Here is a 25,483-nt window from a genome sequence, read left to right on the forward strand (position 1 = left end):
ATGCAATTACTACTATTTTCTATTCAATTCCGCTTGTTCTTATTCTAAGATATTCGTTGCACTTCAACATGATGAATGTGATGATCCGTGACACTCATCATCATTCTCACCTATGAACGCCTGACTGATAACCACTTCCGTTCTACCTTAGACCGGGCGCATATCTCTTGGATTCCTTAATCAGAATCTTTGTGGTATAAGCTAGATTGATGGCGGCATTCATGAGAATTCGGAAAGTCTAAACCTTGTCTGTGGTATTCCGAGTAGGATTCCAGGATTGAATGACTGTGACGAGCTTCAAACTCGCGATTGTTGGGCGTGATGATAAACACAAAAGAATCAAGGGATTCTATTCCAACATGATCGAGAACCGACAGATGATTAGTCGTGCCGTGACAGAGCATTTGGACCTTTTTCACTGAGAGGATGGGATGTAGCCATTGACAATGGTGATGCCCTACATACAGCTTGCCATGGAAAGGAATAAGAAGGATTGAAGGAAGATAGTAGGAAAGCAGAGATCCAACAGGGACAAGCACCTCTACACACTTATCTGAAATTCCCACCATTGAATTACATGAGTAACTCTATCTTTATTTTCCGTTTTATTTATTATTCAAAAACTCCATAACATTTACTATCTGCCTAACTGAGATTTACAAGATGACTATAGCTTGCTTCATACCAACAATCTCCGTAGGATTGACCCTTACTCACGTAAGGTATTACTTGGACGACCCAGTGCACTTGCTGGTTAGTTGTGCGGAGTTGTGACTAAGTGTGATTCACGTTTGAGAGCGCTACCAAGTTTTTGGCACCATTGTTGATGATCACAATTTCGTGCACCAAGTTTTTGGCGCCATTGCCGGGGATTTTTCGAGTTTGTACAACTGACGGTTCATCTTGTTGCTCAGATTAGGTAATTTTCTTTTTATTTTCTTTTCAAAAAGTTTTCAAAAATATTTTTCAAAATTTTTCCCTTTGTTTTCGAAAATTATTCCAAAATTTTTAAGAATAAATTCTAGAGTTTCATAGTAACATGTTGAAGCCTGACTAGCTGTAAAGCCATATCCAAATCCTTTTGGATTGAGGCTTCCACTTGTCAACATAACGGGTATGTATATGGAGTTGGATGAAATATCAGCTGTTGCATGCCTGATTTATATCATCTAAAGCTGGCTGGCTATTAAGCCATGCACAACATGGATTAGAGCTTTAGACTAACATTGAAAGATTCCTAGAATTCTTATTAAAATTTTTGAATCTCTTAATTTCTTTTTCCTATATGTTTTTTCGAAAAAAATAAAATAAAATACAAAAAAAATCATAAAATCATAAAAACCAAAAATATTTTGTGTTCTTGTTTGAGTTTTGTGTCATGTTTTAAGTTTGGTGTCAATTGCATATTTATCTTGTCCTTGCATTTTTCGAAAAATTCATGCATTCATAGTGTTCTTCATGATCTTCAAGTTGTTCTTGGTAAGTCTTCTTGTTTGATCTTGATGTTTTCTTGTTTTTCATGTGCATTTTTGCATTCATAGTGTCCAAGCATTAAAGATTTTTAAGTTTGGTGTCTTGCATGTTTTCTTTGCATAAAAAATTTTTCAAAAATATGTTCTTGATGTTCATCATGATCTTTAAAGTGTTCTTGGTGTTCATCTTGACATTCATAGTGTTCTTGTATGCATCATTGGTTTTGATCCAAAATTTTCATGTTTTGGGTCATATTTGTGTTTTTCTCTCTCATTATTAAAAACTCAAAAAAAATCAAAATATATCTTTTCCTTATTTCTCTCAAAAATTCAAAATTTGGGTTGACTTGGTCAAAATTTTTTAAAATAAGTTGTTTTCTTATTAGTCAAGTCAAAATTTCAATTTTAAAAATCTTATCTTTTAAAAACTTTTTCAAAAATCAAATTTTTTTCATTTTTTTATATATTTTTGAAAATTTCTTTTAAATTGATTTTCAAAATCTTTTTTATCTTTTCATAATTTTTGAAATTACACTAACAATTAATGTGATTGATTCAAAAATTTGAAGTTTGTTACTTTCTTGTTAAGAAATGTTCAATCTTTAAATTCTAGAATCATATCTTTTAGTTTCTTGTGAGTTAAGTAATTAATTTAAATTAAATCTTTTTCAACCATATCTTTTTAATCATATCTTCTTATCATATCTTTTTATATCATATCTTTTTCAAAATTTTATCTTTTTCAAAAATTTAATTTCAAAATATCTTATCTAACTTCTTATCTTCTTATCTTTTCAAAAATTGATTTTAATATCTTTTTCAACTAACTATTCGACTTTTTGTTTGTTTCTTATCTTTTTCAAAACCACCTAACTACTTTTCCCTCTCTAATTTTCGAAAATCACTTCCATCTTTTTCAAAATTTTCTTAATTAATTAATTATTTTAAATTTTAATTTCAATTTTAATTCTTCCTTTAATTTTTGAAAATTACTAACTCCTTTTCAAAAATTTATTTTTCAAAAATTTCTCCCTCTCTCATCTTATTCTATTTATTTATTCATTTACTAACACCTCTCTTCACCTCTCTTCATCTCACATCACTGCCTCTATCCTCACCCTTGTGTTTGGATTCACCTTTCTTTATTCCCTTCTTCTTCTACTAACATAAAGAAACCTTTTTACTGTGACATAGAGGATTCCTCTTCCTTTTCTGTTCTCTTCTTTCTCATATGAGCAGGAACAAGGATAAAAGGCATTCTTGTTGAAGCTGATCCAGAACCTGAAAGGACTCTGAAGAGGAAACTAAGAAAAGCTAAATTACAACAATCCAGAGACAACCTTGCTGAAATTTTCGAACAAGAAAAGGAGATGGTAGCCGAACCCAAAAATAATAATGCAAGAAGGATGCTTGGTGATTATACTACACCTACGTCCAAGTTTGATGGAAGAAGTATCTCAATTCCTGCCATTGGAGCAAACCATTTTGAGCTGAAATCTCAATTAGTTGCTCTAATACAACAAAACTGCAAGTTTCATGGACTTCCATCAGAAGATCCCTACCAGTTCTTAACTGAGTTCTTGCAGATCTGTGAGACTGTTAAGACTAATGGAGTAGATCCTGAAGTCTACAGGCTCATGCTTTTCCCTTTTGCTGTAAGAGACAGAGCTAGAGCATGGTTGGACTCTCAACCTAAAGATAGCCTGGACTCCTGGGATAAGCTGGTCACGGCCTTCTTGGCTAAGTTCTTTCCTCCTCAAAAGCTGAGCAAGCTTAGAGTGGATGTTCAGACCTTCAAACAAAAAGATGGTGAATTCCTCTATGAAGCTTGGGAAAGATACAAACAGATGACCAAAAGATGTCCTTCTAACATGTTTTCAGAATGGACCATGATAGATATATTATATTATGGTCTATCTGAGTTCTCTAAGATGTCACTGGACCATTCTGCAGGTGGATCCATTCACCTAAAGAAAACGCCTGCAGAGGTTCAAGAACTTATTGACATGGTTGCAAATAACCAGTTCATGTACACTTCTGAGAGGAATTTCGTGAATAATGGGATGCCTCAAAGGAAGGGAGTTCTTGAAATTGATGCTCTGAATGCCATATTGGCTCAGAACAAAATGTTGACTCAGCAAGTCAATATGATTTTTCAAAGTCTGAATGGAGGGCAAAACGCATCCAACAGTACTAAAGAGGCATCTTCTGAAGAAGAAGCTTATGATCCTGAGAACCCTACAATAGCAGAGGTAAATTTTATGGGTGAACCTTATGGAAACACCTATAATTCATCATGGAGAAATCATCCAAATTTCTCATGGAAGGATTAACAAAAGCCTCAACAAGGCATTAATAATGGTGGAAGAAATAGGCTCAGCAATATCAAGCCTTATCCATCATCTTCTCAGCAACAGACAGAGAATTATGAACAGAGTACCTTTAACTTAGCAAATTTAGTCTCTGATCTGTCTAAGGCCATTTTAAGTTTCATGAGTGAAATAAGGTCCTCCATCAGAAATCTAGAGGCACAAGTGGGCCAGCTGAGTAAGAAAATCACTGAAACTCCTCCTAGTACTCTCCCAAGCAATGCTGAAGAAAATCCAAAAAGAGAGTGCAAGGCCATTGATATAATCAATATGGCCGAACCTAGAGAGGAAGAAGAGGACGTGAATCCCAATGAGTAAGACCTCATGGGACGTCTCTCAAGCAAGAAGGAGTTTCCTATTGAGGACCCACGGGAATCTGAGGCCCATATAGAGACCATAGTGATTCCATTAAACCTCCTCCTGCCATTCATGAGCTCTGAAGACTATTCTTCCTCTGAAGAGAATGAAGATGTAACTGGAGAGCAAGTTGCTCAATATCTAAGAGCTATCATGAAACTGAATGCCAAGTTATTTGGTAATGAGACTTGGGAAGGTGAACCTCCCTTGCTCATTAGTGAACTAGATACCTGGGTTCAGCAAACTTTACCTCAAAAGAGACAAGATCCTGGCAAATTTGTAATACCTTGTACCATAGGCACCCTGACCTTTGAGAAAGCTCTGTGTGACCTAGGGTCAGGCATAAATCTTATGCCACTCTCTGTAATGGAGAAGCTGGGGATCATTGAGGTACAGCCTGCCTTATTCTCATTACAAATGGTAGACAAGTCAGTAAGACAAGCTTATGGATTGGTAGAGGTCGTGTTGGTAAAGGTTGAATGCCTTTACATCCCTGCTGATTTCATAATCTTAGACACTAGGAAGGAGGAAGATGAATGCATCATCCTTGAAATACCTTTTTTAGCCACAGCAAGAGCTGTGATAGATGTTAATAGAGGAGAATTAGTCTTTTAATTTAATGGGGACTACCTTATGTTTAAGGCTCAAGGATCTTCTTCTTTAACAATGGAGAGGAAGCATGAAAAGCTTCTCTCAGTATAGAGTCAAACAAAGCCACCACAATCAAACTCTAAGTTTGGTGTTAAATCCCCACATCCAAACTCTAAAGTTTGGTGTTGGGAGTCTACAACATTGACCTGATCACCTGTGAGGCTCCATGAGAGCCCACTGTCAAGCTATTAACATTAAATAAGTGCTTATTGGGAGGCAACCCAATTTTTATTTATCTAGTTTTATTTTATTTTCATTGTTCTTTTATGTTTTATTAGGTTCATGATCATGTGGAGTCACGAAAAAATATTAAAATTAAAAACAGAATCAAAAACAGCAGAAGAAAAATCACACCCTGGAGGAAGGACTTACTGGCGTTTAAACGCCAGTAAGGAGCATCTGGCTGGCGTTGAACGCCAGAACAGAGCATGGATCTGGCGTTGAACGCCAGAAACAAGCATGGAACTGGCGTTCAACGCCAGAAACATGCTGCAGTTGGGCGTTGAACACCCAGAACATGCATCACCTCGGCGTTTAAACACCAGAATTGCATGCAAAGGCATTGTACATGCCTAATTGGTGCAGGGATGTAAATCCTTGACACCTCAGGATCTGTGGACCCCACAGGATCATCTCCTGATCTGTGGACCCCACAGGATCCCCACCTACTATATTCTCCCCTCTTCTCAACATTCATCCTCTCTTTCCAATAAACACTCTTCCCCAAAACCCTTCACCAATCACCTCAATCTCTCTTCCCAATTACCCCCTTCACCACTCACATCCATCCACTCTTTCCCAAAAACCCCACCTACCTTCAAAATTCAAAATTTCTTTCCCACCCAAACCCACCCTAAATAGCCGAACATACACCCTATCCCCTCACTATATAAACCCCTCCATTCTCCTTCATTTTCACACAACACAACCCCCTCTTCTATACCTTGGCCGAATACACCTCTCCCTCACTCTCCTCCATATTTTCTCTTCTTTTCCTTCTTTCCTTTCTTCTCTTACTCGAGGGTGAGCAATATTTTAAGTTTGGTGTGGTAAAAGCATAGCTTTTAATTTTTCCATAACCATTGATGGCACCTAAGGCCGGAGAAACCTCTAGAAAAGGGAAAGGGAAAACAAAAGCTTCCACCTCCGAGTCATGGGAGATGGAGAGATTCATCTCCAAAGCCCATCAAAACCACTTCTATGATGTTGTAGCTAAGAAGAAGGTGATCCCTGAGGTCCCTTTCAAGCTCAAGAAAAATGAGTTTCCAGAGATCCGACATGAGATTCAAAGAAGAAGTTGGAAAGTTCTAACCAACCCCATTCAACAAGTCAGAATCTTGATGGTTCAAGAGTTCTATGCCAATGCATGGATCACTAGGAACCATGATCAAAGTATGAACCCAAATCCAAAGAACTATCTTACAATGGTTCGGGGAAAATACTTAGATTTTAGTCCGAAAAATGTGAGGTTGGCATTCAACTTGCCCATGATGCAAGGAGATGCACACCCCTACACAAGAAGGCTCAACTTTGATCAAAGGTTGGATCAAGTCCTTAGGGACATATGTGTTGAAGGAGCCCAATAGAAAAGAGACTCTAAAGTGGATTCATTCCTTGTTCTTAGTTTTCTGTTTTTCGGTTTCTATGCTTATTATGTCATCTATATTTGTGTCTCTGTTACATGATCATTAGTATTTAGTAACTATGTCTTAAGGCTATAAATAATTCACTGAATCCTTCACCTTTCTTAAATGAAAAATGTTTCTAATTCAAAAGAACAAGAAGTACATGAATTTTGAAATTATCCTTGAATTTAGTTTAATTATATTGATGTGGTGACAATACTTTTTGTCTTCTGAATGAATGCTTGAACAGTGCATAATTTTGATCTTGTTGTTTATGAATGTTAAAATTGTTGGCTCTTGAAAGAATGATGAACAAAGAGAAATGCTATTGATAATCTGAAAAATCATGAAATAGATTCTTGAAGCAAGAAAAAGCAATGAAAAAGCAAAAGCTTGCGAAAAAAAAGTGGCGAAAAAAATTTAAAAAAAAGCAAGCAGAAAAAGCCAATAGCCCTTAAAACCAAAAGGCAAGGGTAAAAAGGATCCAAGGCTTTGAGCATCAATGGATAGGAGGGCCCAAGGAAATAAAATCCAGGCCTAAGCGGCTAAATCAAGCTGTCGCTAACCATGTGCTTGTAGCATGCAGGTCCAAGTGAAAAGCTTGAGACTGAGTGGTTAAAGTCGTGATCCAAAGCAAAAAGAGTGTGCTTAAGAACTCTGGACACCTCTAACTGGGGACTTCAGCAAAGCTGAGTCACAATCTGAAAAGGTTCACCCAGCTATGTGTCTGTGGCATTTATGTATCTGGTGGTAATACTGGAAAATAAAGTGCTTAGGGCCACGGCCAAGACTCATAAAAGTAGCTGTGTTCAAGAATCAACATACTTAACTAGGAGAATCAATAACACTATTTGAAATTCTAAGTTCCTATAGATGCCAATCATTCTAAACTTCAAAGGAAAAAGTGAGATGCCAAAACTGTTCAGAGGCAAAAAGCTACAAGTCCCGCTCATCTAATTAGGACTAATATTCATTGATATTCTGGAATTTATAGTATATTCTCTTCTTTTTATCCTAATTGATTTTCAGTTGCTTGGGGACAAGCAACAAGTTAAGTTTGGTGTTGTGATGAGCGGATAATTTATACGCTTTTTGACATTATTTTTAGATATTTTTTAGTATAATCTAGCTACTTTTAGGGATGTTTTCATTAGTTTTTATGCTAAATTCACATTTTTAGACTTTACTATGAGTTTGTGTATTTTTCTGTGATTTCACGTAATTTCTGGCTGAAATTGAGGGACCTGAGCAAAACTCTGATAAAAGGCTGACAAAGAACTGCTGATGCTGTTGGATTCTGACCTCCCTGCACTCAAAATCGATTTTCTGGAGCTCCAGAACCCCAAATGGTGCGCTCTCAACGGCGTTGAAAAGTAGACATCCAGAGCTTTCCAGAAATATATAATAGTTCATACTTTATTCGAGATTAGATGACATAAACTGGCGCTCATTGCCAGTTTCATGCTGCATTCTGGAGTCAAACGCCAAAAACACGTCACGAACCAGAGTTGAATGCCAAAAACACATTACAACTTGGCATTCAACTCCAAAAGATGCCTCAGCTCATGTAAAGATCAAGCTCAGCCCAAGCACACACCAAGTGGGCCCCGAAAATGGATTTCTGTAATTAGACTTATTTCTGTAAACCCTAGTAGCTAGTTTAGTATAAATAGAACTTCTAACTATTGTACTAGGGGGACTAGTCTTTGATTGTATTTTTGATCTTTTGATCACGTTTGGGGGCTGACCATTTGGCCATGCCTGGACCTTCATCACTTATGTATTTTTAATGGTGGATTTTCTACACACCATAGATTAAGGGTGTGGAGCTCTGCTGTACCTCAAGTTTCAATGCAATTACTACTATTTTCTATTCAATTCCACTTGTTCTTATTCTAAGATATTCGTTGCACTTCAACATGATGAATGTGATAATCCGTGACACTCATCATCATTCTCACCTATGAAAACGTGACAGACAACCACTTCCGTTCTACCTTAGACCGGGCGCATATCTCTTGGATTCCTTAATCAGAATCTTCGTGGTATAAGCTAGATTGATGGCGGCATTCATGAGAATCCGGAAAGTCTAAACCTTGTCTGTGGTATTTTGAGTAGGATTCCGGGATTGAATGACTGTGACAAGCTTCAAACTCGTGATTGTTGGGCGTGATGACAAACGCAAAAGAATCAAGGGATTCTATTCCAACATGATCGAGAACCAACAGATGATTAGCTGTGCCGTGACAGAGCATTTGGACCTTTTTCACTGAGAGGATGGGATGTAGCCATTGACAATGGTGATGCCCTACATACAGCTTGCCATGAAAAGGAATAAGAAGGACTGAAGGAAGACAGTAGGAAAGCAGAGATCCAACAGGGACAAGCACCTCCACACACTTATCTGAAATTCCCACCATTGAATTACATGAGTAACTCTATCTTTATTTTCTGTTTTATTTATTATTCAAAAACTCTATAACATTTACTATCCGCCTAACTGAGATTTACAAGATGACTATAGCTTGCTTCATACCAACAATCTCCGTGGGATCGACCCTTACTCACGTAAGGTATTACTTGGACGACCCAGTGCACTTGCTGGTTAGTTGTGCGGAGTTGTGACTAAGTGTAATTCACGTTTGAGAGTGCTACCAAGTTTTTGGCACCATTGTTGATGATCACAATTTCGTGCACCAAGCAGCATTTTTCTCCTTAATATGTGTTTTAAAATTTTAGATTTGGGTTAATCCCGATAAGGAAATCCACCCACATATCTTCCTTTCCCCAATCTCATTTTTCATGTTGCAGACCCACCTTCCATCTTCCATTGTTAGCAAGAACTCCGAGCAATAGTTCTTCTTCTCGTCTTTGCTACTGAAAAAACTCTGAGCATCAGCCTCATCTTCTTTTGCAATCACCTCTCAAACTGGTTCCATATCTCAGTATCGTGATTCCAAGGGAGTACCACCGCAAATAATGGAGATGGCTTTGTCAAGATTGGAGAACACATTGGAGAGGTCTTCTTGCTTCTTCCCTGCAATGATGTAGCTGCCATTTTTTCATCTCAATTTCTAGAGCACTGCACGCATCACTAGTGTCGCATATCAGATCTAGTGGAGTCACGTTCAACATCTCCGTAGTCGTAATTGCCTTCCCTTTCCCCTTCTATAGAGACGTCAACCGCAACACTTCTACTAGCATTGTCATTGACATCATCACTAAAAATGGAAGATGGTGGTAGATCACTCTCAATCTCCTCCTTCCTCTGCCTCTTTTCTCCAGGCGCCACTGCAGCTGCATCTTCCTTACCGCAATCACCATATTCTTTTGCTTCTATGCCACATGTTGTTGTGTTAACATTGCGAGTTAGTATCGTAATTGGATCTTCAGCAAAAAATTATCATTGAGTTTTGATCTATTAACATCTATTTGATGTATCTTCCACTTATTTTGAGTCGAGAATGAAATAATCAAATGAATAGTGTCATCTAATCTAGCAACAGGAGCAAATACTTCAAAATAATCGATACTTGGCTTTTGTTTGTATCCCTTTGCAACTAATCTTGCTTTGAAATAATCAACTTCACCATTGGGTTTGTACTTAGTTTTGTAAACCTATTTTACTCCAATTGGCTTCTTATCTACTAGTAAATCTGTCAGCTCCCATGTGTCATTCTTCTTAATGGCATGAATCTTCTCATCCATTGCTTTCTTCTAATTGTTGTCTCTAAAGGCTTCTTCAAAGTTCAATGGCTCACAATTTGAAAATAGAGCAAAATTTATTATTTCTTCATCGGACGGGTCGTTGTCATTGCCAACTTCATAATCTCATAATCTAGTAGGTAGTCTCTGCTCTCTTTGTGATCTTCTAGATGATTCTAGTTATTCGGTTGTGTCCAGTTGTCTTTCTTCTTCATCATCACATATATTTGAAATTACAATCGACTGTTTTTCTATCTTTGTGTCCCAGTCCCATAGGCCTTTCTTGTCAAACGTCATATCTCTGCTGACGATTACCTTCTTTGATTCTAGATTATACAGCTTGTATGCTTTTGAGTCTGTGCTATAGCTGATAAAGATATACTTCTCGCCTTTATCATCTAACTTCTTCCTTAATTGATCTGGTACGTGGGCATAAGCGATACACCCAAAGACTCTAAAGTGATGAATGGAAGGCCGCTTTCTATTCTAAGCTTCCTATAGTGTTTTATCATGAACACTTTTTGTTGGACACCTGTTTAAAATATGAACTACTGTTGCGACTGCTTCTGCCCAAAACTCTTTAGGCATTTGTTTTGACTTGAGCATGCATTTGACCATATCCATGATGGTTTTATTCTTTCTTTCAGCAACTCCATTTTGTTAAGGAGTATATCTAGTTGTTAGTTGGTGTTGAATTTCGTGTTGCTTAAAATATTCTAAACATATAAGATATTCTGTTTCTCTGTCTGTTCTGAGGATTTTGATTTTACAGCCACTTTATTTTTTGACAAACTCCTTGAATGTCTTAAAGACATCACATGCTTCTGATTTCTACTTCAAAAAATTATATCTACTAAAATCATCAATAAAAGTGATAAAGTACCTGCTACCACCGTTGCTTAGAATTTTTATAGAACAGAGATCTGAATGCACAATTTCAAGTGATATTCTAGCTCTCCATGACTTTTCTGTAGAGAATGGATCTCTGTGCTTCTTTTCCAGTTGACAAATCTCACAAACACAATTGGGAATACGAACTCGTGGTATACCAGAAACAAGTCCTTTTCTTGATAGGTAGTTTAGGCCAGAAAAATAAAAATGCCCAAACCACGTATGTCGAAACCAGTAATCATCAAGTATCACAGAACTCATGCAAGAGGGATTAATATGTTGAATTTTTAATGGAAACATTCTGTTTGAAGTAATCTTTACTTTATCTATGAACCTTCCGTTGTTGCCAAACACAGTGTAATATCCACGATAAGTTATCATCTTATATCCCTTCTCAGATAATTGTTCTATACTCAGTAATTTATAATCAAGTTCAGGAACATAGAAAATATTAGAAATATAACTCAGAGAATCATCCTTCAATCTAATTGGTATGTGCCCTTTTTCTTTGATAGGAATCTTTGTACTATTACCAAACTTCAATAATAGTTTAACTGAATCATCTAATGAAGAAAATAACTCCTTTCTACCAGACATATGATTACTACAGACATTATCCAAGTACCATATATTTTCATCTTCAGCACATGAATTACTTGTAAAAAATAAAGTCTGAGTACCCGGATTATCATCAGTATTTTGATGCTGATTTTCTGCAACGTGTGCTTGATTATTATTCATCATTTTAAATCTACAATCTGTTGCTTTGTATCCATATTTTTCACAATGAAAGCTGTTGAAAATGGTTCTTTCTTGATAAAAATTGCATCGACCTCTTCCTCGATTGGTATGTCTGAAATTTGTTCCACCTCTTTCTTGATTAGGCGGTGTAAAATTATTATAACTTCCTTGGTTGTAATTTTTGCGACCTCTTCCTCTGAAATTTCCTCTGACTCTACTTTGAAAATTGAAACTATGACCTTGTCTTTCTTGTGTAAGGCCTGATTCTGCAACATTGTTTAAATTCACCCAACTTTTCAGAGCTTCTTCGGTTGATTTTTCTGACTTCTCCAATATTTTACTGATGTGTCTTTCCATGGTTCCTTGCAACTCTGCAATCGTCATGGTATCCATATCGTGAAACTCTAATATTGTAGTCACTACATGGTCATATTTGATCGGCATGGTGCGAAGAATTTTCTCTACCACTTTACTATCAGACATATCTTTTCCATAAACTATCATCATATTAACAAGATCTGTAATACGAGCACAATATCGCTCAACAGTTTTTGAGCTAAACATCTTGTACCTTTCATATTCTCTTCGCAAGGACTGCAACTTTGCTTTTTAGGCTTTATCTACGCCTTTGTACGACAATTTCAACGTGTTCCATGTTTCTTTTGCACTTTTGGCATTTGCTATTTTGCCAAATACCGTATAAACTACACCTTGATGAATTTGAGATAGCGCCAATTGATCTCTTCTCTGTTGGGCAGCATCTGCTCCTTCTTGCAAATCCGCTTTAATAAAATTCCACAAGTTCTGGACTTTCAAATGGATAAACATCAAAGTCTCCCAATAACTATAATCAAGTTTTCCATCTTACTTGGGACTAGACCACACAATATTAAAAATATTTGCTATATTGTCTCTACGAATAAACAACTATATGAAAACTTTCTCACACCTCACAAACTCTCAAACACCAGACACTGGATTAACTAGCTGTGATACCAAATGTAAGTATAATACCCACATTATATTAGCCCCAGAATCACTCACTCACATAAATAACACTATCATATTTTTCATCTCTCAAACTCACCAACACACTCACAAAGGAGAAGAGAATTTTTTTAACAACTCAATATGTTTTCACTACAAGAAAAATCACTTTTAGCGGCCATTTATTTTGCTTTTAGCGGCAATAAAAATAGCCGTTAATACATTTACCGGTAATTAGACATTAGCCGTCTTATGTTTTGCCACTAAAAGGTTTTAGCGGCAATTATAACATTTTCTGGTAAAGACTTTTTAATGGCCGCAAAAAGTACGTAATTTTTAGCGGCTATTTTCTTGGCAATTTATATGGCCACCAAAAGTAATTCTAAAATTACAATGTTATTCATTTTTAGCGGTCATTACTATTGCCGCTAAAACCCATTTTACCAGAAATTTATATAGCCACTAAAAATAATTCTAAAATTGTAATGTTACTTACTTTTACCGGCCATTACTATTGCCGCTAAAATCTTAAGACTTTTTTTAGTTATATTATACTCATTTTCTTAGAAGCGACAAACTACCTTTTTTTAGAATCTCAATTGTTTTTGCTAATAATTATTATTGTTATGCATAATATAAATATACTGAAATTAATTACTACAAAATGAGATATTTCATTAAACTCAAAATATTAATACACAAATTTCTCTTGAAACGTAATAAATCATGTTACAATTTTAAACAACAACAAATACTACAAGTCTATAAATTCAAAATGAGTTTCCTGCAGAGTTGTTATCTTCCCTTATATCTCAAAATGAGCTTCCTGCAGGAGTGACCTGAATGCCAGAATCAAACTGCTCGGTCCGTTCAGGAGGAAACTGCAATAAATAAGGCCAAAATGAAAGAAAGTTTGGGATGAATCAATCAATCATGAGATACACATAAGCAATAGAAGCAAGATTTAAATGATGGGTTATGTTTTGTTTGAAGCTAAAAGAAAGGGAAGAATAATAATTAGAGAGAGAGAGAGAGTTAAGAGAGGTATAGCATCAAAAGAGCTCTACCAGTAGTTAGAGATATTAGGCTCACCATTTGAAAACTGTTCCCTAGCATTTGATGTGTCTCTGCAAAACTTAAAGCATTATCTTGAGGCAAACAAGTCCATCCACCTCCATGGAACTAGATGATCTTTGCAATACTGATGACAATTAACCAGCTCAGAAACCTTAACATCACGGATGAACATCAACAATTAAAAAAAATTAATCCAGGTTTAAAACTGAGACCAAATAATTAAGCATTAAAACTGAAAAAAAGTAGTGATAACATACCTTAGCTGCTTTTAGCTTATCATTGCTGAATTTTAGTTGAATAGAGTTTGAATTCCTTAGACCACACTTCCGATAATTTTGAAGGTTTCTCTCCTCATGACATCATAAACTTAACAGAGACAATGGAAAAAAAAAGCTCAAAGGAATTTGTAAATAGAAAACTTTGAATAACATAACTTAAGCAGATGAAAATGTTATCTTACAAACTGATGGTTCCATAGATCTCAATAGCCCCATTAAAAATCTGCTTAACAAATTCTTAATGCCAAAAATAAACTGAGTTATTCTTAACAAATTCTTAATGCCTTAACAAATGCTTAATGCCAAAAAGCTACAATAGATGTCATGTTATTTCAAGTCAATATCTTTGCAATGGCAAAAGATATTGACCTCATATGCACAAAGAAAAGTAAACTTTGCAACGTTCACCAGTATTTCACCTTTAAAGTGTAGGTAAGGAATAGAATAATTTAAAGAACTGATGCCAGACATTGATAGAAGGAAAAGTCAAGTAGTCAACGTTCATATTTCAAACCGATGAACTCATATCTGAGGTATTTCTAAATAAAATCATTTTGCACCATGAGTGCTTCCTTTGCCCATTAATGCATTTGGGAGATTTAGGGTCTGTTTACAAGGTTCCTTATTTCTACCAAAATCATTCAATAATTTTCTCTGCCAGTTAAATGCACTTGTAATTTTAATATAACTGAATTTTAAATTATTAGAAGAAATGCTACTACATGTTGGGTTCGTCACTATCGCCATATTTGAGGCTTCAGAAAGAAATATGTTATTGGCCTATGAAGCAAAAAATGTAATTTACTCATAAGATAGTAGAGAAATTCTTCTACAAGGAAGGAAAATTGAAAATATAATTTACATACAATGAAGTCATTGTGTATGTTCTCTAGAATCGGGTGCCTACCAGAATCAATTGCCATTGGTCCATTCTCTAGAAAACAAAAGAAAACATCAATGAAGAATTTTATCGATCCAGATACCAATTTTACTTCAATACTGATCTTTGCAATACTTATATATGTTTTGTCTTTGTTTAAGCATTAAAACTGAAAAAACGTAGTGATATATATACTCACCTGGACTCATCACCTCATCACCATAAGGAGTGTGACTATCACCCATAATAAATAAATAACACGCACAATAAGTCACACTAATATATTCCATCCAGACCTACTAATAGTAACAACAATTAAACCCTATTCTATTAAAGTGAGATTTGTTATGTGAATGATGAGCGGATATTTTGTACGCTTTTTGGGGGTAATTTCATGTAGATTTTAGCATGTTTCAGTTAGTTTTTAGTAAAATAATATTAGTTTTTAGGCAAAAATCATATTTCTGGACTTTACTATGAGTTTGTATGTTTTTCTGTGATTTCAGGTATTTTCTGGCTGAAATTGAGGGAGCTGAGCAAAAATCTGACTTAGGCTGAAAAAGGACTGCTGATGCTGTTGGATCCTGACCTCCCTGCACTCGAAATGGATTTTCTGGAGCTACAAAAGTCCAATTGGCGCGCTCTCAACGGCTTTGGAAAGTAGACATCCAGGGCTTTCCAGCAATATATAATAGTCCATACTTTGCGCGAGGATAGACGACGTAACTTGGCGTTAAACGCCAAGTTCATGCTGCTGTCTGGTGTTAAACGCCAGAAAAACGTCATTATCCGGAGTTGAACGCCCAAAACACGTCATAACCTGAAGTTTGACGCCAAGAAAGGCCTTTGCACGTGGAAAGCTTTAGTCTCAGCCCCAGCACACACCAAGTGGGCCCCAGAAGTGGATTTCTGCACCAATTATCTTAGTTTATTCATTTTCTGTAAACCTAGGTTACTAGTTTACTATTTAAACAACTTTTACAGACATTTCTTGTACCTCATGACATTTTCAGATCTGAATTACATACTTTGTGACGGCATGAGTCTCTAAACCCCATTGTTGGGGGTGAGGAGCTCTGCAGCGTCTCGATGATTTAATACAATTCCTTTGTTTTCCATTCAAACACGCTTGTTCTTATCTAAGATGTTTATTCGCACCTAACTGTGGAGAAGGTGATGATCCGTGACACTCATCACCTTCCTCAACCTATGAACGTGTGCCTGACAACCACCTCCGTTCTACATCAGATTGAATGAATATCTCTTAGATTCCCCAACAGAATCTTCGTGGTATAAGCTAGATGGATGGCGGCATTCATGAGAATCCGGAAAGTCTAAACCTTGTCTGTGGTATTCCGAGTAGGATTCCGGGATTGAATGACTGTGACGTGCTTCAAACTTTAACCTGCTGGGCGTTAGTGACAGACGCAAAAGAGTGATTCTATTCCAGTAGGAGCGGGAACCAACCGGTGATTAGCCGTACTGTGACAGAGTGCGTGAGCATAGTTTTCACTGCGAGGATGGGAAGTAGCCACTGACAACGGTGACACCCTACATAGAGCTTGCCATGGAAGGAACCTGCGTGTGAGAAGAGGATTTCAAGGAAGAGTTGAAGTCAGAGGACAAAGCATCTCCAAAAACTCCAACATATTTCCTAGTGCTGCATATCAAAGTAACATTGTTCCCTCTTTTATCAATTCCAGTAATTTCACTTTTAATCCAAATAATCCTATTGACATCCTAACTAAGATTAATAAAATAAATATTGATTGCTTCAAACCAATAATCTCTGTGGATTCGACCCTTACTCACGTAAGGTATTACTTGGACGACCCAGTACACTTGCTGGTTAGTTGAACGGAATTGTGCTCTGAGAAAGTAATCAGTTAGTTAAATTAGTTCTCTTTGGCACATGCCAAGGAGCCTTTAATTAAGGATCACAATTTCGTCCACCAGTGAACTAAAGGATATATTGAGTTAGAACATAGTAGAAGAAGAAATAGATACTCACCATAGCCAAATATAGCAGAAATAACAGAGGCACCTACCACACAAGCACAAGCATAGTTGTCAAACTTTGTATGACTATAGCTCCAAATCCTCACAGCTCTTATCATCTGCTCTCAAATTTAAAGAATTGCAAACTGCACCACTTACAAAAATAACAGAAATATTTATGAGAAAGGCCACCATAAGAACAAATCCACTTTCTATCATGTAAAATCTGCAAGCTTCCTATCAAACAATGAAATGGAAGAAGCAATGGGGACGAAATAGTGGGAGCCAATAATGCTTGTAATAATATATAATCACTTTTAATTTGTATAGCAAAGTTATTAAACCTCTTCTTAGCTTCATGGATTTACCCATGAATATATACATATATTATTATTATTTGATTGATTTTGACCACTAAATAATTTGAACATAGATTACAAGTAGCTAGGTAGCCAACACATGGTTTGGCTCGTATTGTAGGAAAGTCAATTATAGTGTGAGAACTGAGAAGCTAAGCATGCATTATGCATATATATGTGACATTATTAAATGCACGCACCTCAACATTATAAACCTGAGGACTGAGCTTAACACTGCAGCATCCTCTATTTTCACTCTTTAATAATATTGTACTAACAACAAACACCATCTTGCACTATTAATCACTCTCTCTCTCTCTATCTCTCTCTGTCATGACCAATATGCAATAACTTGTTGGAACCTATTAAACACACTTGCCAAATTCAAATAAAAGAAACAATTAGTAAATCTTTAAATATAAAGTCGAACTTAAATTGTATTCATCTATTAATGACTGGTCACACTATTTCACCACAATTTCTAGTAATTTTATTTGTTTTCAAAGGCATGATGAGGTGGACTATTTGTCTGGTTGCTTTTGATGGCTTCATGATTCATTGACATTTAATTACAAAAAAGAAAGAAAACAAAAAGAAGATGCAGGAGGTAACAGGATTGTACCTTGTCTTGTTAGTGTTGTGCTGCACTATCATTTAGGCATTTTCACAAACACCTACAGCGTCCTCAAAACCAGCACAAAAAGCAGCAACATCACCACCAAAGGCAACTACAAAAAAAGCACCGTCACCAAAGCCATTAGTGCCAACACTGCCACAGTCACCAGACTCATCAGATGCAGCACCAGATGACATCAAAAAGATTCGAAAGAAGGTAAAGATATTCAACGTCCTAATTTGTCTGATGAAAACAACAGAGATAATGAACAACATCAACTCGCAGCTCATAACAGCCAAGACAGGAGGCATAACGATCCTAGCACTGGATGACGACACCTTCACAGATCATTGGTACACGAAATCGTGATCTCACACACTTCTTTACAACTCCACGTAGCTGACCAGCAAGTGCACTGGGTCATCCAAGTAATACCTTACGTGAGTAAGGGTCGATCCCATGGAGATTGTCGGCTTGAAGCAAGCTATGGTCATCTTGTAGATCTCAGTCAGGCAGATTCAAATGGTTATGGGATTTTGATAACTAAAAGATAGATAAAACATAAAATAGGCTAGAGATACTTATGTAATTCATTGGTAGGAACTTCAGATAAGCATATGGAGATGCTTTGCTCCTTTTGAATCTCTGCTTTCCTACTGCTTTCATCCAGTCATGCGTACTCCTTTCCATGGCAAGCTGTATGTTGGGGGATCACTGTTGTCAATGGCTACCATCCGTCCTCTCAGTGAAAATGGTCCGGCTACGGGTTACGTAGGGCTAATCATCTATCGGTTCTCACTTGTGTTGGAATAAGATCCAATGATCTTTTTGCGCACTGTCACTGCGCTCAGCACTCGTGAGTTTGAAGCTCGTCCCAGTTATCCTATCCCAGATCCTACTCGAAATACCACAGACAATGTTTAGACTTTCCGAATCTCAAGAATGCTGCCAGTTGATTCTAACTTATACCACGAAGACTCTGATCTCACGGAATGGAAGGCTCTATTGTCAGGAGAGACAACCATGTGTCGTGGACCAGGAGGCCAAGAGATATACATTCAATCTTATTTTCAAGTAGAACGGAAGTGGTTGTCAGGCACGCGTTCATAAGTGAGAATGGTGATGAGTGTCACTTGATCATCACATTCATCATGTTGAAGTACGAATGAATATCTTAGAACAAGAATAGGCTTGAATTGAATAGAAAACAGTAGTAATTGCATTAATTCATGAGGAATAGCAGAGCTCCACACCTTAATCTATGAGGTGTAGAAACCCCACTGTTGAAAATACATAAGTGATGAAGATCCAGGCATGGCCGAATGGCCAGCCCCCTAAACGTGATCAAGAGATCAACAGTGATATAAAGATAGTCTCAAAAATGATCTAAAGATCTCCCGATATAAAATACAATAGTAAAGGATCATATTTATAATGAACTAGTAACCTAGGGTTTATAGAAATAAGTAAATGATGCAGAAATCTACTTCCGGGGTCCACTTGGTATGTGCTTGGGTTGAGCATTGAAGCTTTCACGTGCATAGGCTTTTCTTGGATTTAAACGCCAGCTCTGGTGCCAGTTTGGGCATTTAGCTCCAGCTTTTATGCCAGTTCTGGCGTTTAACGCCAGAAAAGGGTAGAAAATTGGCATTAAAACATTAGTTTGCATTATCAAAACTCGGGCAAAGTATGGACTATTATATATTGCTGGAAAGTAAAAGATGTCTACTTTCCAACGCAATTGAGAGCGCACCAATTGGGCTTCTGTAGCTCCAGAAAATCCATTTCGAGTGTAGGGAGGTTAGAATCCAACAACATCTACAGTCCTTTTTCAGCCTCTGAATTAGATTTTTGCTCAGGTCCCTCAATTTCAGCCAGAAAATACCTGAAATTATAGAAAAATATACAAACTCATAGTAAAGTCTAGAAATATGATTTTTGCATAAAAACTAATAATTATATACTAAAAACTATCTAAATCATACTAAAAACTACCTAAAAACAATGCCAAAAAGCGTATAAATTATCCGCTCATCACAACACCAAAATTAAATTATTGCTTGTCCCCAAGCAACTGAAAACAAGATAGAACAAAAAGAAGAGAATATACAATGAATTCCAAAATATCAAGGAAACTTAGCTCCAATTAGATGAGCGGGACTAGTAGCTTTTTGCATTTGAACAGTTTTGGCATCTCACTTTATCCTTTGAAGTTCAGAATGATTGGCATCTCTAGGAATTCAGAATTAAGATAGTGTTATTGATTCTTCTAGTTCAGTATGTTGATTCTTGAACACAGCTACTTTATGAGTCTTGGACGTGACCCTAAGCACTTTATTTTCCAGTATTATAACCGGATACATAAATACCACAGACACATAACTGGTGAACCTTTTCAGATTATGACTCAGCTTTGCTAAAGTCCCCAATTAGAGGTGTCCAGAGTTCTTAAGCACACTCTTTCTGCTTTGGATCACGACTTTAACCACTCAGTCTCAAGCTTTTCACTTGAACCTTCATGACACAAGCACATGGTTAGGGACAGCTTGATTTAGCCGCTTAGGCTAGGATTTTATTCCTTTGGGCCCTCCTATCCATTAATGCTCAAAGCCTTGGATCCCTTTTACCCTTGCCTTTTGGTTTAAAGGGCTATTGGCTTTTTCTGCTTGCTTTTTCTTTTTCTTTCTTTTTCTTTTTCGCCATTTTTTTCGCAAGCTTTGTTATTCACTGCTTTTTCTTGCTTGAAGAATCAATTTTATGATTTTTCAGATTATCAATAACATTTCTCTTTTTTCATTATTCTTTCAAGAGTCAACAATTTTAACATTCATAAAATTTACTATAAAAAATATGCACTGTTCAAGCATTCATTCAGAAAATAAAAAGTATTGCCACCACATCAAAATAATTAAACTAATTTCAAGATAAAATTTGAAATTCATGTACTTCTTGTTCTTTTGTAATTAGGAACATTTTTCATTTAAGAAAGGTAAAGGATTCATGAAATTATTCATAGCTTTAAGACATAGACAATAGACACTAAAGATCATGTAATGAAGCTAAAACATAGATAAAACATCAAGCATAGAAATCAAAAAACAGAAAAATAAGAACAAAGAAATTAAAGAAAGGGTCCACCTTAGTGATGGCGGCTAGTTCTCCTTCTTGAAGATCCTATGGAGTGCTTGAGCTCCTCAATATCTCTTCCTTGCCTTTGTTGCTCTTCCCTCATGGCTATTTGATCCTCTCTAATTTCATGGAGAAAAATGCAGTGCTCTTGGTGCTCCATCCTTATTTTCTCCATATTGGAACTCAAATCTCCCAAAGAGGTGTTGAGTTGCTCCCAATAGTTATGTGGAGGAAAATACATCCCTTGAGGCATCTCAGGGATTTCTTGATGAGGGACTTCCTCATGTTCTTGTTGAGGTCCATAAGTGGGCTCTCTTGTTTACCCCATCCTCTTTTTAGTGATGGGCTTGTCTTCTTCAATGAGGATGTCTTCCTCTATGACAATTCTAGCTAAACTACATAGGTGACAGATGAGATGAGGGAAGGCTAACCTTGCTAAAGTGGAAGGTTTATCAGTAACCTTGTATAGTTCTAGAAGTATGATCTCATGAACTTCCACTTACTCTCCAATCATGATGCTATGGATCATGATAGCCCGATCCACAGTTACTTCGGATCAGTTGCTAGTAGGAATGATGGAGCGTTGGATGGACTCCAACCATCCTCTAGCCACAAGCTTTAGGTCAAGCCTTCTTAGTTGAACCGGCTTGCCTTTGGAGTCTCTCTTCCATTGAGCTCCTTCTACACATATGTCCATGAGGACTTGGTCCAACCTTTGATCAAAGTTGACCCTTCTAGTGTAGGGGCGTGCATCTCCTTGCATCATTGGCAAGTTAAATGCCAACCTTACATTTTTTGGAATGAAATATAAGTATTCCCCTGAACCATTGTAAACCAATTCTTTGGGTTCGGGTTCACACTTTGATCATGGTTCTTGGTGATCCATGCATTAGCATAGAACTCTTGAACCATTAAGATTCTGACTTGTTGAATGGGGTTGGTGAGAACTTCCTAACCTCTTTTTCGAATCTCATGTCAGATCTCCGGATACTCATTTCTTTTGAGCATGAAAGGGACCTCAGGGATCACCTTTCTTTTGGCTACAACTTTATAGAAGTGGTCTTGATGGACCTTTGAGATGAATCTCTCCATCTCTCATGACTCAGAGGTGGAAGCTTTTGCCTTCCCTTTCCTCTTTCTAGAGGTTTCTTCGGCCTTAGGTGCCATAAATGGTTATGGAAACACAAAAAGTAATGCTTTTACCACATCAAACTTAAAAGGTTTGCTTGTCCTCGAGTAAAGGAAGAAAGAAGGACGGAGAAGAAGAAGAAATAGAGGAGAAGGAGGGTGAAGAAATGTTCGGCCAAGGAAGGGAAAAGTGTATATGATGTGTGAAAATGAAGGAGTGATGAGAGGTTTATATAGGAGTGAAAGAGAAGGGTGTCCGTGTGTGATGGTTGGGTTTAGGAGGGAAAGTTTTTGAATTTTGAATGGTGGGGTAAGTGGGGTTTTTGGGGAAGAGTGGGTGGATGTGAGTGGTGAAGAGGTGATAGGGAAGCGAGATGGAGGTGATTGGTGAGGAGTATTTGGGGAAGGGTGTTATGGGAAGGTGTGAAGAAGAGAGAGAGTGAATTAAGGTAGGTGGGGATCCTGTGGGGTCCACAGATTCTGAGGTGTCAAGGATTTCTCATCCCTACACCATTCTAGCATGTAAACACCCCTTTGAGTGCCAATCCTGGCATTAAACGCCAGGTTGCTGCCTATTTCTGGCATTTAACGCCAGCTTTTCTTCCCTTTCTGGCGTTTAACGCCAACTTAGTGCCCTTTTCTGGCATTAAACACCCAGAATGGTGCCAGACTGGGCATTTAACGCCCATTCTGCTACCCTTACTGGCGTTTAAATGCTAGTAAGCTCATCCTCCAGGGTGTGCTATTATCAATGTTGTTTTTTATCTTTGCTTTTGTTTTTGTGACTCCACATGATCATCATCCTAAAGAAAACATAAAATAACAATGGAAAATAGAAATTCAACATAGATAAATAAAAAAATTGGGTTGCCTCCCAACAAGCGCTTCTTTAATGTCAATAGCTTGACAGTGAGCTCTCATGGAGCCTTATAGATACTCAGAGCATGATGATGGCCTCTGAACACCAAACTTAGATTTTAAATGTGGGAGCTTTGGTTGACTCTGTATTGAGAGAAGCTTTTCATGCTTCCTCTCCATGGTTACAGAGGGAGATCCTTGAGCCTTAAACACAAGGTAGTCTTCATTCAATTGAAGGACTAACTCTCCTCTGTCCACATCAATCACAGCTCTTGCTGTGGCTAGGAAGGGTCTTCCAAGGATGATGGATTCATCCTCCTCCTTTCCAGTATCTAGGATTATGAAGTTAGCAGGGATGTAAAGGCCCTCAACCTCTACTAAAACATCTTCTACAACTCCATAAGCCTGTTTCATGGTTTGTCTGCCATTTCTAGTGAGATTCTTGCAGCTTGTACCTCAAAGATTCCTAGTTTTTCCATTACGGAGATTGGCATGAGGTTTATGCCTGACCCCAGGTCACACAGAGCCTTCTCAAATGTTATGGTGCCTATGGTATAGGATATTAAGAATTTTCCAGGATCCAGTTTCTTTTGAGGTAATGTCTGCCTAATCAAGTCATTCAGTTCATTGGTGAGCAAGGGGGTTCATCCTCCCAAGTCTCATTACCAAATAACTTGGCATTTAGCTTCATGATTGCTCCCAGGTACTTAGCAACTTGCTCTTCAGTAATATCTTCATCCTCTTCAGAGGAAAAATACTCATCAGAGCTCATGAATGGCAGAAGTGGGTTCAATGGAATCTCTATGGTCTCTGTATGAGCCTTAGATTCCCTTGGTTCCTCAATAGGGAACTCCTTTTTGTCCAGAGGACGTCCCATAAGGTCTTCCTCACTGGGATTCACGTCTTCCACCTCCTCTGTGCATTCGGCCACTTTGGTTATGTTGATGGCCTTGCACTCTCTTTTTGGGTTCTCTTCTGTATTGCTTGGGAGAGTACTAGGAGGAGTTTCAGTAACTCTTTTACTCAGCTGACCCACTTGTGCCTCCAGATTTCTGATAGAGGGCTGTGCCTCATTCATGAAACTGAAAGTGGTCTTGGATAGCTCAGAGACTATGGTTGCTAAGCTAGAGAGACTCTGCTTAGAATTCTCTGTCTGTTGCTGAGAAGATGATGAAAAAGGCTTGCTATTGTTAAACCTATTTCTTTCACCATTATTGTTGTTGAAGCTTTGTTGAGGCTTCTGTTGGTCCTTCCATGAGAGATTTGGATTATTTCTCCATGAAGGATTATAGGTGTTTCCATAGGGTTCTCCCATGTAATTCACCTCTTCCATTGCAGGGTTCTCAGGATCATAAGCTTCTTCTTCAGAAGATGCTTCTTTATTACTGCTGGATGCAGCTTGCAATCCAATCAGATTCTGAGAAATCATATTGATTTACTGAGTCAATAATTTTTTCTGAGCCAATATGGCATTCAGAGTATCAATCTCAAGAACTCCTTTCTTCTGAGTTGTCCCATTATTCACAGGATTTCTTTCAGAAGTGTATATGAACTGGTTATTTGCAACTATTTCAATGAGTTTCTGGGCTTCTGCAGGCATTTTCTTCAGATGAATAGATCCACCTGCAGAATGGTCCAGTGACATCTTGGATAACTCAGACAGACCATCATAGAAGATACCTATGATGCTCCATTCTGAAAGCATGTCAAAAGGACACCTTCTGATCAATTGCTGGTATCTTTCCCAAGCTTCATAGAGGGATTCACCTTCGTTCTGTTTGAAGGTTTGAACTTCTACTCTAAGCTTACTCATCTTTTGAGGTGGGAAAAATTTAGCTAAGAAGGTATTGACCAGCTTTTTTCAAGAGTTCAGGCTGTCTCTAGGTTGTGAGTTCAACCATATACTAGCTCTGTCTCTTACAGCAAAAGGGAAAAGCATAAGTCTGTAGACCTCGGGATCAACTCCATTGGTCTTAACAGTGTCACAAATTTGCAAAAATTCAGCCAAGAACTGATGAGGATCTTCCAATGGAAGTCCATGAAACTTGCAATTCTGTTGCATCAGAGAAACTAATTGAGGCTTAAGCTCAAAGTTGTTTGCTCCAATGGCAGGAATAGAGATGCTTCTCCCATAGAAGTCGGGAGTTGGTGCAGTAAAGTCACCAAGCACCTTCCTTGCATTGTTGTTGTTGGGTTCGGCCATGTCTATTTTGTCTGCTTCCTTTTTGAAAATTTCTGTCAGGTCCTCTTCAGAGTATTGTGCTTTAGCTGCTCTTAGCTTCCTCTTCAGAGTCCTTTCAGGTTCAGGATCAGCTTCAACAAGATTTCCTTTGTCCTTGTTCCTGCTCATATGAAAGAGAAG

The 25,483-nt window shown here is 37.4% G+C and overlaps 2 non-coding genes across 2 annotated transcripts; one reads left to right on the forward strand and one right to left on the reverse strand.

The window, feature by feature from the left end:
• Positions 1 to 3,241: 3,241 nt before the first annotated feature.
• On the reverse strand, positions 3,242 to 3,345 carry LOC112713145 (small nucleolar RNA R71). Its single transcript, XR_003158120.1, has one exon. It is a non-coding gene; the product is annotated as a small nucleolar RNA R71 (small nucleolar RNA).
• A 21,475-nt stretch (positions 3,346 to 24,820) lies between these two features.
• On the forward strand, positions 24,821 to 24,928 carry LOC112713429 (small nucleolar RNA R71). The gene has a single exon (XR_003158401.1). It is a non-coding gene; the product is annotated as a small nucleolar RNA R71 (small nucleolar RNA).
• Positions 24,929 to 25,483: the final 555 nt, after the last annotated feature.

The sequence above is a fragment of the Arachis hypogaea genome, chromosome 9 (genome assembly GCF_003086295.3).
Source record: "Arachis hypogaea cultivar Tifrunner chromosome 9, arahy.Tifrunner.gnm2.J5K5, whole genome shotgun sequence".
Taxonomy (NCBI): Eukaryota; Viridiplantae; Streptophyta; class Magnoliopsida; order Fabales; family Fabaceae; genus Arachis; species Arachis hypogaea.